Raw genomic sequence first — 9,011 nt, 5'->3', positions numbered from 1 at the left:
CGGGGGTGGGGCGGGGGGGGGTGGAATTTGGGGGCTCCGAGCGAGCCCAGGCCCAGCAGGCGCCTCCCCTCCCAACTCCCCAGGGCAGCTCTTGGCAAGAACCCGGGCGGGCAGGACAATGGGAGGACGGAAGAATGTGCTGGCCCGGTTGCACGGGAGTCCGAGGCTGGGACTCCAGCCTTGTGAGCATCCAGGAACCATTTCAGAAGCAGGGTTTCTGTCTGTGGGGCCAAGGCTGCTGGGCCTGGGCGGTGTGGGCCAGGCCACGGGGCGTGCCGGGAGGAAGGCCTGGTCCTGGGGTGGATGAGCCGCCCAGGCTAGGAAGCTGTGGGTGGAGGCGGGGACCAGGAGGCCCAGCGATAACAAAGGTTACAAAGCTCTGTTTATGGGAGGCTCTTGGGAGGACCCAGGAGGGTGGTGGGTAGGTTTCCTGGGCCTCCTTGTTGAAAAGCTTGGAGGGGCTTGTTTGCCAAACACCGGGAAGCCCTGGGTCTCTGGCTAATCAGGCTGGAGAGTTCCACCGGGCTCGTGGTTACGGGGTGTGGGCAGCATGGACTACAGTGGAGACTCGGGGATATTGCTCCCCAGAGACCCAGACCCTCTGTCCTTATGATGAAAAGAATTGTCTTCAAGAAAAGAGCACTGACTTGGGGAGCTCCTCCCGCTTTGCCAGTTTCCCCTGAGAAGTCTGCCCTTCCCTCTTCCCTAGCTCCATCTCTCCCTGCCCAGCAACCCCAGGCAACCCCAACCCTGCAGACTGAGGACTGCAGGGGTGTCCACCCCAACCTGGGCCCCAAGGGAGCCCCAGGGGGTGGCAGGGGAGGCCAAGGGGAAGAAAGGGCGGCTCTGAAGAGATTTCTGGAGGGGGCCCAGGCTGGCCTCCCAAGGCGGGCCCCTCCCTGCCCCGCTGGAGTAGGGAGGCCCTCAGGGAAATTCCTCTGCCTCCCGAGGGCAGGAGAGGGCAGAGTCTATTTCCTCCACATGCTTGGAAACAACCAGGGACAAGGTCCTGCTTCGGCTCTAGACACCTGCCACCTGCTCAGTTTGTGAGTGTGTGTGTGAGTGTGTGTCTGCAGTGTGCGAGTGTGAGTGTGAGCACGTGAACGTGTATGTCAGTGTGTGAGGTACATGCAGGTGAATGAGGCTGTGTACTCTTTATGAGTGGTGGGTGTGAGTGTGTAAGGAGGCCCCCCCACCCTGTAGCCTGTCGATTTTAAATTGGTCCTTATGCCATCCTGGAGCAATGAGGGTTGATGAGACAGAGAGGCCATGTTTCCAGCGGGTCCAGCTTTGGGCTTCAGGAGCTGTTTCTCATTTCCCTAGAGAGAGAATCCTTTCTGGTTAAAAGGACACACAGCTCCCAGCCTTTGTCTGCCCCCTCTGGCTCATCACATGAGTGTGCGTGATCCCATGGCACAGAGCACACTTTGGGGGTCACTGCACATCGTGGGACTCTGGGGGGCTCCTTGGAGCCAACCGCAGGGACATACCCCTATGGGCGTAGGCAGTTTCTGCCTCTCTGGATGAAGGTGCTCTCATCCTGTGAGGATTCTGGACGTGGCTTTGGAGACTTCAGCAGGAGTGTGGCAGACTCGTGGCAGACGCCAAGCGGCCCCCTTGGGAGCTGCTTCCGCAGCCCTAGTCACTGGGACCTCTGCTCCTCCCAGCTCCAGGTAAGTGGGGGTGAGGACAGCTGCCCACAGAGCCCTGTGTCAGAACTGTCTGGGGATTTTGTAAAAACCCAGATTTCTAGGCCCTAGTTCCCCAGGTGGCGCCAGTGGTAAAGAGCATGCTTACCAACGCAAGAGACATAAGAGACGTGGGTTCAGTCCCTGGGTCGGCAGGATCCCCTGGAGAAGGGAATGGCTACCCATTCCAGTATTCTTGTCTGGAGAAGCCCATGGACAGAGGAGCCTGGCGGGCTACAGTCCGTGAGGTCTCGAAGAGTTGGACACGATGGAGGTGACTTAGCATGCCTGCACACCTCGTATGTATTTAGTCAGAGCTCATAGGGTGGGGCCTGGGATCTTCTTTCTTACCGGGAACTCCAGACACTTTTGCTATTGAGCCAGCTTGCAGGCATGGGGCCAGGAGACCTGGGGCTGACCAGGTTGGAAAAGCATGGCGAGCTCGGGCAGAGACCTTCCCCAGCCCTCACAGTCCCCGGAGCCGGGTGCCCCAGTGTGCCCTTCCTTTGCCTCTGAGTTGAATCAGAAACCTCAGGGGGCCTTGGGAAAGGTGAGCAAGCTGCGACCTTCAGTCTGTTCCATTGGACATGCCAAGGCAGCTGCTCTCGCCAAAGCGGCCCAGGCTGGAGCTGAGAAGGCCGCGATAGCGCTCAGGCCACAGCTCTGCGCTCAGCGAGGAGCCTTGACTTTGCCCCAGGCGGGTTGGCCCGTGAGGGAGCCAGTCACCCGGCCCGGCTGCCAAGAATGGCCCTGACAAGATGGCAGCTGGCCAGCCTCCAGTGTTGTTTGGCTCCGAGGGACGGCTCTCTCCCACAGGAAGCCTTTCATCTCCACGGTGGTAATCGCGAGTTCAGAGGGACTAGCCTCCCACTCCAGGGAGCTCAGGGGGATTGTGCAACCCAGGCCTTTGCGAGGAGAATCCCTTTTATCTGCCAAGTGTCTTGTTGTCCGTGAGGCCTGGGCAAACTACATGTACCCCCGTGTACATGCCATTTGGTTGGGGCTCTGGGAATCTGAATTGGTGGGCAAAACAGGATTGGCGTTGTGGCGGGGTGGGTGCGGGCTGTGTCTTAGGCTGGGGCTGGGTAGCTGAAGGGCCCATAGTCATCTAGGGGGAGAGTGGTGCTTTCCAGAAAGTTTCCCTGCTCTCCATAGCCAGCTTCAGACACTGCCACACTCCAGAGGGGGAGACTCTCAAGAATGGGGATTCCCTTAGATGGGGTGGAAACTATGCCTTTTTTAATCCTCTGTTCAGGGCTTAAAATGGAGAAGGGAATGGCTACACACTCCAGTACTCTTGCCTGGAGGATCCCACGCACAGAGGAACCTGGAGGGCTACAGTCCCTGGGGTCACAAAGAGTCAGACACAACTGAGCAACTAACACGCACACAGGGGTCAGCAGGTCTCAACAGGGGGCTCTTCATAAGCACCAGCTCACTGTCTCTTCCTCAAAGAGCAGAGCCTGGGGAGATGTTCCATCTGACTGACACTGAGGCGAGGGGAGGCCAGGGTAAGGGGACTCTGATCCCCACTCCCAGAGAAGCCGGCATGGAGGGTATCTCTTCGTGGTTAAACGACCCTGCAGGGAACACTCACTCATTCCTTCAACACACCTTTACTAAGGGCTTCTTTTAAAAATTCTATTTATTTAACTATTTTATAGTTTTGGCTGCACTGGGTCTCTGTTACTGCGTGCGGGCTTTCCTCTGGCTGCGGCAAGCAGGGGCTGCTCTCTAGCTGCAGTGCACGGGCTTCTTGTGGGGGCCTCTCTTGTTGTGGATCACAGGCCCTATGGTGCACAGGCTTCAGAAGTTGTTGCACACAGGCTTTAGTTTCTCCACGACATTCGGGGTGTCTTCCCGGACCAGGGATCAAACCCGTGTCCCCTGCATTGGCAGGCAGATTCTTAACCACTGGACCACCAGGGAAGTCCAATGGAAGGCTTCTTATGTGTTTCAGCCTCTGGGGAATAGCAGTGGACAAGAGGCAGAGTCTTTGTTCTTTCAGAGTTTACATTCCTATGGGAGAGAGGGGAGGTAGGAAGTAAAGATGCTAATACATAATGTCATGTGAGTTAGAGAAACAGACTATGATAAAGCTAAGGCAGAGTAAAGACAGGAAAGAGAAGGGCTATTTCTGACGGGGTGGTTGGCTCAGAAGTGTTGTCTTATTACACCTTTTCCCTGATGTTAAAACCATTCTGTACCCTGTTAGGGTTCCCACCACTTGAAGTTCTTAGAAAGCAGAGGTTAAAGTACCCACTGAGACCCCTTCTTTGATCCCTCACTACCCCTTTAGCACACAACTTTCCCGAGAATCAAATAGTCCTCTATCTAAATTTACCAACCAAAGCCACAGAACTGTTACGATGTGATAAAAATTGGCAGGTTGATGCTGTATCTGTTACATTTAAGGCCGCTTCATTTAAACCTGGGGCTGATGGCAAGTTCCACTCATATCACCACGGGATTTAGGCCACCCAAAAGAGTGGCTTACAGTTGGTAAATCTGGACATAGAACATTTGATTCTCAGGAAACCTTTTAAAGTTTGCTCTCCTAACTGGACGCTTTTTGGGCTTCCCTGGTAGCTCAGCTGGTAGAGTCTGCCTGCAATGCAGGAGACCCCAGTTCGATTTCTGGATTGGGAAGATTCCCTGGAGACATGATAGGTGGCCCACTCCAGTATTCTTGGACTTCCCTGGTGGCTCAGATGGTAAAGAATCCACCTGCAATGCAGGAGACCTGGGTTCGATCCCTGGGTTGGGAAGATCCCTTGAAGGAGGGCATAGCAACCCACTCCAGTATTCTTGCCTGGAGAATCCCCATGGACAGAGGAGCCCAGCGAGCTACAGTCCATGTTCATGGGGTCGCAAAGAGTCAGACATGACTGAGCAGCTAAGCACACATGGACACTTTGGGATCTGCCCTGCCTGGTCCCTGGCTTTCAGGAGGATGGAGGACAATGTGTGATTTGTGATACAAGAGGTCTGTCCAGAGGCCAGTCAGCCAGTGCTGACACTGGACGCTGCCAGACTAATGGGCTTTCAATCAGGGCACAGTGAGTGCTTTCCTGGAGAGGCAGGAGGTGTGGTGGATTTAGAGGCAGAGTTGGAGCTGGCGCCCTTGCTTCGCTGTCATCTGGTTGGCGGGGGCAGACCCAGGACCAAATCATGATACCACTTTCTGGGTTGCCTCTGTTCCTCTGAGCCTCATCTGTAGACTAGGACCTTTATCTTAGAAAACTGTAGGCCGCTGGCTTATGTGAGTCACTTGATAAGTGATACTGGCTGTGGCTCCTTTGGCAAATAGCTTAATATCTCCCAGCTTTGATTCTTCATCTGTGAGAGCAAGCTATCACTACCTTGGCCTCATAGGGTTATCGTGAGGATGGGAAGATATCTGTAAAATTGCCTGTCACAGGGACTGGGGTTCAACAATGTGTGGCGAGTCTACAATGGGAGCTCCTCCCAGAGTGAGCCGGCAGGTGGGCAGGTGTGCAGAGGGTCGTAAACACTGCCCACACAGCGTTCCCTGCCCCAGGGGATGGGGATCCTTCCCTGGTCACTGACTTAACCAGCGAAGGGAAAGTACGGGAGGGGTAGTGGGAAGATGGACTTTGTGGATGTTTTTGCTGATTTAAATTCTGCTTTCAGGCATTTCCCAGGTGGCTCAGTGGTAAAGAACCCACCTGCCAATGCAGAGGACACTGGTTCAACCCCTGGTCTGGGAAGACATCTCAGACGCCCGCGGAGCAAATAAGTTCATGGGCCGGCACTGCTGAGCCTGCGCTCCAGAGCCCGGGAACCAAAATCATCGAGCCCACGTGCCCCAGAGCCCCGTGCTCCCCAACAAGATAAGTCATCGCAACGAGAAGCCCACACACACCGAGAAAGAGGAACCCCCCGCTCGCCACAACTAGAGAAAAACCCGAGCAGCAAGGAAGACCCAGCACAGTCAAAAATAAATAAATAGTAAATAAATTAAAATTATTAAATTTTTTTTTTCTAGTTTCAGGATTGGAACTGACAACGTCTGCAAGGCACTAGCTGAACGGATCACGTGCTCGGAGGAGGGCCGGCGGGAAGCACTGGAGGCTGGTGAGAAGCGCAGTGTCACAGCTCCCAGCTCCCCTTCCCCTGCTGAGCGACGGGTCTGCTCCCCCGCGTTCATCATCTGCTGACTCACTCACACCGCTCCAGCCCCGGAAAGCTGAGCGTGTGGAAGGAGGCCTATTAATAGCCTTTTCCTGGGACTCTCATCCCGGCCGTTTCTGAGACCGCGTGACGGCGAGCCCTGAAGGCCTGCCCCGCACCCCGGGCCCCACCCCAGCAGCCTGCTCCTCGCTGAGCCGCGATAGCCCGATAGCCGATAGCCGTGGGTGCGGGTGCAGGGCTCTGGAAGGTCCGTTCTGTCCCGTCTACATTTGTCCAGACTTCAAAATAGTGGCCTGTCCGTTCTGGCCAGAGAGCCAGGTGTGGGAGCGGGCCTCTGCAGGGGCTGGCAGAGGGCTCCTCGAGGCCCCCCACACATGGAGCAGGTGAGCGAGAGGACGAACCCCGGCAGAGGGCAGGGAGCCACGGGGGCAGAAAGCCACAGTGCCAGCCAGCAGGGCTGGGTTTGCCTATGGGGGGGCTCTGTGGGCCCGCTTGGCATACCGGCCGCAGAGCCCAGAGGGCACCCGGCCTGTGCATGGCAGGTGGGCCATGGTGCCCAAGGCAGCCTCCCCGACTGAAGGAAAGTTACACGGCTCAAAATAGCCTGGAGTTAAAACTCCCCTCCGGGTGCTCCCCACCATTCTATGCAAAACAAAGAACTCTCTCACCTGAAGAAAAAAAATGGACATTAAGGTTGATTATGCCCAGCTCCCAGCTGGTCCAGCCTCTGGCCGATCTCCAGAGTTCCTTGCCCCAGCCATTTAAGAGATAACTACTGAGAACCACCTTGGAGAAGAACAGGCCCCCGTTAGACAGTAGCTTTCCACATATATGCCGATATATACTTATTCTTTCCTTGGGTTAGTGCAGCAGCTCACCAATCTGACTGCAGCCCCTTCTCACCTCATTAAAGGTGATCTGTTCCTGTAAAGCGCCGGTCTCCTTTTTCTGAACCTCGCCTGCTCTATCTCCCGTACCCTACGCTGACCACAGCCAGACAGCGCAGCCAGCTTCAGGGGCATCGTCTGCTACAGGAAGGCTGTCCCTGGGTGGAGCAGAATCTGTGGCAGGGCAGGGCAGATGGAGGACCCTGGGCAGGCCTGAGGAGCTCAGAGGAGGTCCAACTTCTTGGACACAGTGTTGGGAAGTGGCCGGCGCGCTCTCTGAGGTAGCCTTTTAGAGGGGCAGGGGAATAAGAGGCAGTCCAGAGCACCGTGTTTTTTTTTCTTGGCTCGACTTCACTGCTCCTTAGCTGTGTGCCTTTGGTCAAGACAGGACCCTCTCTGGGCCTCAGTTTCTTCAACTCTGTAAAAGATTGTGATGGACAAGACGAGCTTCAAGGGCTCTTGCAGTCCTGACCATCCTAGCTCATGCTCTGTGCCTACTCAGAAAACGTAGCTCTGAGAAGACAGAAGTGGAGCCCAGTGGGTCAGGAGATGGACTGGCGGACTAACAAGGGGCAGAGGGGAGGAGAGGGGGTTCTCTTTCCCCCAGAAGCCATCCCCATCCCTTACCATTAGAAAGCTTCGCTCACAGCTCCTGTCACTCGCTGGCAGGTGCATTCCTGCCTGGGGAAAACAGGCCAGCGTGTGGCTTTTATGGGCCAGAGGCAGCCTTCCACCTTCAGCCACTGTCAGCTGAACCCTGGATTCCCTGTCCACCTCCCTCTGGCCCCCAGCTCTTCCCTTTTCCTCCACCACCTTTTCGTTGAAGTCAGGATTCAGAAGTCTCCGGGGATGGAATGAGAGTGCTGAGCAGGGGTCTGGGTAATGAAGAAGGGGCTTGCTTTACTGGGGTGGGGGTGATGGGGAGACAGGCAGAGGGAGGTGAGCCTTGGACTTGGAAGTGACTTTGGTGCTTCCCTAGCTCCCAGCAATCAGCAAGACCTGTGTGACCCCCAAAGAAGTCTTCTGTGTTCACGTCTCCATCTTGCAAGTGGACCAACCTGCCCCTTCCTGCCTCAGGAGGTGGTTGGGAGCATTCACGTGGCCCTTAGACAGCCTGCTGCTTCGCTGGCCGCCAGCAGGGAGTGGGGAGGGGGGCAGGGCACTGTCATCTTGGACAGGGGAGTATCACTAGGGACCTGGGGGTGCGGGGGGTTCAGGATTAACTGCTGGAGTGGGAACAATTCAGCTCCCAGCTCCCAGGTGCTTGAACACTATTCAGCGCTATGGAAGGGAACAATGGGACTATACAAGCTGTCACTGGGCTGCGGCATTAGGACCATAACCCGCCAAGCGGAGGCTAGCCAGGGACCCAGCGTGCCCCAGGAAGTAAGATTACTTACTCCAATAGAGTCTCTCTAGGAAATCTGGATTGGACCCATGGAGAAAATGAGACAGTGGCTGAAGAAGCAGAAGCAGAAAGAATACCACCACCCCCCCCCCCACCAAGGGAGAAGCAGGGCTCTGGAGGGGGCTCGGCGGGGAGGGTGAATGTCCACGGATGTTACAAGGGAACAACAACTGAGCTAACGGATGGGAGCAGAGTGGACACGTGGCGCAGAAACCATCAGGAGAAGGCCAGCCGGGAGGCCGCGTGAGAGCAGACGGGAAGGCACGCCCGGGGGCTGCCTCGCCTTCTGAAGGGATTTAGATGAGTCTCTGATTCTTGGGACCAAAACAGCTGGAGAGGCTCGGGCTTGGGGGGCTGGAGCAGCCCGAGGAGAGGACAGAGGTTATTCTCTGGAAGGCCAGGAGGAGCCGGGACAGGCGAGCACTGGGAGGGAGGGATGTCGCAAGAACAGTGCTGGCAACGGAAAAGCCTGGGGAATATCTGGGGAAACGGGAGAACACGGGTGTGGTTGGAGCCAGGGATCCAGAAGTCTCACAGACCAGAATTTGGAAACATTCAGAAAGATACATTGTACCAGGATGCTTCTAGTTGCTCCTCACAGAAAACCCTGCCAAATCTGGGTTAAACGCAGCAGGACTGGACTGGCTTCTGTTTGGGAAAAGCTGGCACCCCATGGCAGACTTCAGGCAAGGCCGGATCCAGAGTTCAAAGGCCACAGCAACAACCTTACATCAGCACCTTTCCATTCTTCTCCTGAAGGAGGCGTCATCCTAAACTCACCGGCCTGGCTCCAAGGCAATCTGCCAAAAACATAATTGAAGGAATATTCTCTTTTAAAACTGTCAATGAAAATGCATATATTTTTAAATTTGA

The 9,011-nt window shown here is 55.8% G+C and overlaps 2 long non-coding RNA genes across 2 annotated transcripts; one reads left to right on the top strand and one right to left on the bottom strand.

Annotated features, from left to right (window-relative positions):
* The first annotated feature begins 2,176 nt into the window (after positions 1-2,176).
* On the top strand, positions 2,177-5,902 carry LOC148775081 (uncharacterized). Its single transcript, XR_016039466.1, has 2 exons — positions 2,177-2,526; positions 5,343-5,902. It is a non-coding gene; the product is annotated as an uncharacterized LOC148775081 (long non-coding RNA).
* Positions 5,823-8,220, bottom strand: LOC148775080 (uncharacterized). The gene is made up of 3 exons (XR_016039465.1): positions 6,747-8,220; positions 6,512-6,629; positions 5,823-5,898 (listed from the first exon to the last, which is right to left on the bottom strand). It is a non-coding gene; the product is annotated as an uncharacterized LOC148775080 (long non-coding RNA).
* Positions 8,221-9,011: the final 791 nt, after the last annotated feature.

Source organism: Moschus berezovskii, chromosome 17 (genome assembly GCF_049115385.1).
Source record: "Moschus berezovskii isolate FMDL1 chromosome 17, NW_MosBer_1.0, whole genome shotgun sequence".
In the NCBI taxonomy this organism is placed as follows: Eukaryota; Metazoa; Chordata; class Mammalia; order Artiodactyla; family Moschidae; genus Moschus; species Moschus berezovskii.
This window is presented reverse-complemented; position numbering and strand designations above follow the sequence as displayed.